A 4,390-nucleotide genomic window follows, 5' to 3' on the forward strand; every position below is an offset into this window, starting at 1 on the left:
AAAAATAAAAGAGTTGAACGAGGCGCTCTGTGATGCCTTTTGCAGCCCTGCCTTGACAGTCCCAGGTCTGTGACATCTGGCGAGCTTCTGCAATCCACTGTGTGTGTCTTTCAAAACTACTCATTTCCCTTTAATGAGTCCAAAGCAATTTCATCCGATGTAAGCGCCAGATTGTAGACAAGCCTCAAGACAACGGGGGAGGAAGGCAAGAAAGAAAGGATGACTTCGGTGTTCCCACGGGACAAACCAGACCTGAGCGAGGCAAGTGACTGGGGTCCTCTGCTGCCAGAAAGACGCTAAAATGAAGGGGGTTCCCATCTTCCCAAAAAGGAGGTGAGGGGATGTGGAATCCCACAGGAGTTGTCTCAATGAATGCCATTCCTCCAAGTGGGAGGTCTCCAACTATCCTTTCAGACACAAATACAGATGATAGGGGACGCCTGGGTGGCTCAGTTGGTTAAGCAGCTGCCTTCGGCTCAGGTCATGATCCCAGCGTCCTGGGATCGAGTCCCGCATCGGGCTCCTTGCTCAGCGGGGAGCCTGCTTCTCCCTCTGCCTCTGCCTGCCATTCTGTCTGCCTGTGCTCGCTCTACCCCCCCCCCCGATAAATAAATAAAATCTTTAAAAAAAAAAATACAGATGATAGGGCTTTGGCCTAGATGCCTTGCTCATATGCTTTTCAGAAAGTTCCCCTGCACGCTGTAGAGACGGGATCTACACTCTCACGCTTTGCTAAACTAACACACACACGCGCACACAGAGTCACACACACACCACACACAGTCACACTTGCACTGATGTGGCACATAGACTTGCCAAACTTATTTTTGGTCTTCAAAGGGAAAGTAAGTCCCAAACTTTTCCCCTGTTTTGCCCTCAAAGCCTAGTTTCATAGGGCTTAACCAACAGGATCACGTCTACACTGGAAGGAGGAGAGCAGCTTAGCCCTGCTGAGAAGGGATGACCTTTACCTCTGCCTTGTCAAGCCCCGGGGAAATGAAGAGAGGCACACAGTCCGTAAGCTGCGAAAGGAAATATCTTGCCTCCTATGGTGCTTTGCTAAAACCTCAGCGCGCAGGTAAAGTGATGGACGGACGGTCAGAGAATCTTCCCGAGAGTGTGTGGGTTTGCTAAACCGTCAAAGATAGACCTATATGATTGCAGATTCCAAGCTAAATACAAGAAGTAAGGGTTTTAAGACACAGACACACACACACACACACACACACGAAATTAGGACAAAATGGCATCTGGTCTGACCAAAAAATGCAAAGCAGTCACCTTAAACAAACAAACAAACCTGCATCTTTTAAATTCCATCTCTCCCTCCACCTGACTTCCCACACGAGTCTTTCCAGTATTTCTGGGCTGCTCATGGCACCTTCCACTCGGTCTGCTCCCCACCACCCTGGGAAGGGCTTAAAGTTTTCCAAAGTTTGAGGGGTTTTTTTTTTTCCTTTTCTTCTTTCCTTCCCTCCTCCCTTCCCAGTTTTACCCACTCCCCCCACCAACCTCCCCTCTAACAACCACCACTTCGTTCTCTGCATTTAAGAGTCTACCTGGGTTTTCTGAGCTTTTTTGATATACACCTTTGCATACTCGTCTAGTTTTTTTCTAGGGTTAAATTCCTACCTTCCTATAGTCCTGGGTCAAGGGCCTGCATGTTTTAAATCTTGCAGGATACTGTTCACAGACCTCCACACCGGTTTACACTCTGACCCGCAGTACATGAAAGAATGAACCCAGCAACTCTGGGTGGAACACAGCTGGGAGGGAAATCTTAAAATAAGCAGAATTTCACTTTTTCCAACTCATGCTTTTTGACAATGACAAAAAAAAATAAAAACAAAAACAAAACAAAAAGCAAAACAGAAACAAACAGGGGCACCTGGGTGGCTCAGTGGGTTAAGCCTCTAGCTTTGGCTCAGGTCATGATCTCAGGGTCCTGGGATCGAGCCCCGCATCGGGTTCTCTGCTCAGCAGGGAGCCTGCTCCCTCCTCTCTCTCTCTCTCTGCCTGCCTCTCTGCCTACTTGTCATCTCTGTCTGTCAAATAAATAAATAAACTCTTTTTTTTAAAAAAGCAGAAACAGGGACGCCTGGGTGGCTCAGTTGGTTAAGCAGCTGCCTTCGGCTCAGGTCATGATCCCAGCGTCCTGGGATCAAGTCCCACATCAGGCTCCTTGCTCGGCAGGGAGCCTGCTTCTCCCTCTGCCTCTGCCTGCCATTCTGTCTGCCTGTGCTCGCTCTCTCCCCCTCTCTCTCTCTGATAAATAAATTAAAAAAAAAAATCTTTAAAAAAAATAAAATTAAATTAAAAATCAGAAACAGAAACAAACATATTCTACAGAGTTTAAACTCCCTTGAAATCTTGGAAATTACAAATTCTGACGAATTAAAGCTGTTACTCCTCTTGCCTAGAAATCGCCGGGGCTGAGAGACGAGGCAGAAACAGCCAAGCAGAAGAGGATTTTTTGTAAAAAGCACCCCCACATGTAGTCAGCAGATTCTCTTGTCAAGTCACCCATTGCTTCTAGCCCATGCCGGCTGATGAGCCCTCGGCTGTCCTCACGCCCCAGCCTTGCTGCCACGGAAGGTTCCCAGAGGACTGCTACATTCGTATTATTGTTTATTTCCACAGATCGCTAAATCAAAGAGCAAATCCTCATAATTTAAAGTGCAAGAGACTCTGCACAAAATGTGCTTTGAAGTAAACGTGCTTTGAGTTCATATTAAGCAGAGGTTGTATTAAAAACCACAGGGTGGCCCGAGAAAGACACCTGCTGGGAACAGTGAGTACCATGATGGACAGTGGTATTCGCCTTGTCAAGGTATTTTTTTTTTTTTTTTTTAGTCACGTACGTTGATGAGGATGAGGATTTAAAAAGCATTCTGTAGCTGCCAAAAAACTGTGCACAGACAGAGCAATATTACGAAGGCACAGGCAGATTCCTAGGTTCAAGACTATCATTCAGCCTGAGCTGAATAGGCACCCAGCGCCCTGCCCGGCACCAGTCACACTGTCTGATTGTGGGCAGCTCCTCCACCAGGATGAAGGATGACCGTGGAAGGAGAGAAGGTACCTGCTTTGCATCTGGGCTTTGCTAGCAAGTACTGCCATCAGGACTTGGCAAAACGTCTGCAGGACACATCACATGGGGCCGGTACCTCACAGATGGTTCAATCTCTGAATTCGGGGTGGTGACTATTTCAGCCTTGAAGTAACCATCTTCCTGGAACTGTGTTTCAGCTTAAAAGTGACCTCACTACCATCCCTGAGGCCCTCTAATGGGGTGTGTCCAGCTTTGTCTTCCTCTTTCCTAAAGAACACAGTCTCTGTGTTAGCCATGGCCGAGGGAATGAACGGTAGCGTGTCATGTTAGGGAGCCTGGGAGATGTTCTGCACCTTCTCTCTCCAGTGTTCCTTGGAAAGTGTCTGGGTGGGTTTCTCCCACCCTTCTTTGGACAAAGAAGGCGTGGCTCCTAAAGCCTACAGTTCCAGTCCAAGATCATCACAATTCTTAGTGCGATAACTTTAAAATGACTGCTGAGTTTCTAGAAGAGTCTGCTTCCTGATCCAGCAATAAAGAGAGAAAAGAAGAATAGCGTCCTCTGGCTGACATGATATCTGCCATTAAATATTGGAAAAGGTGTCCTGGTGAGGAGGAAGTAAGTTTGTGGAGTTGGAAAGGTAAAACGATAGTCTGTGGATTGGAGAGACAGGAAGGCCACTTTGGGCTCAGTGTGAGCATTAGGACTGCTCATTAGTCAGGCTTCTCCAGAGAAACAGAACCAATAGGGGATTGACAGATATGGAGATAAGAGATTTATCCCAGGAATTGGCTCATGAGGTTATGGAAGCTGAGAGATCCTACAACCTGTTGTCTACCAGCCAGAGACCCAGATGTAAGTCCTAGAGTCAGAAGACCCCAGAACCAGGCACGCCAATGAATCTAAGGGCAGGAGAAAATGGACATCCCAGCCCTATAAGACAGAGGGAATTCATCCTTCCTCTACATTTTTGAGGTATTCATGGCCTCAAGGAATTGGATGATACCCACCCACACTGGTGCTGGGGAGTCTTCTCTACTCCGTCTACCAATTCAGATGCTAATCTTTTCCGGAAGTAATGTATTATTAGCTCTAGGGGCATCCCTTAGCCCAGTCAGGCTGATGCAGAAACTTAACCATCTCAGACTGTAGGTGTGTATCCTTCCAAGGTTCACAGGTTGAAACCCCGATCCCCAAAGCAATGGTGTTAGGAAATGGGGCCTTTGGGCGATGACGTGGTCATGAGGGGGGAGCCTTCATGATGGGACAGCGCCCTTACAAGAGACTCGAGATAGCTTGCTTCTTGTTCCGCTCTCTGCCCTCTGAGAACACGGCACAAA

This window comes from Mustela lutreola, chromosome 8, assembly GCF_030435805.1.
Source record: "Mustela lutreola isolate mMusLut2 chromosome 8, mMusLut2.pri, whole genome shotgun sequence".
NCBI lineage: Eukaryota > Metazoa > Chordata > Mammalia > Carnivora > Mustelidae > Mustela > Mustela lutreola.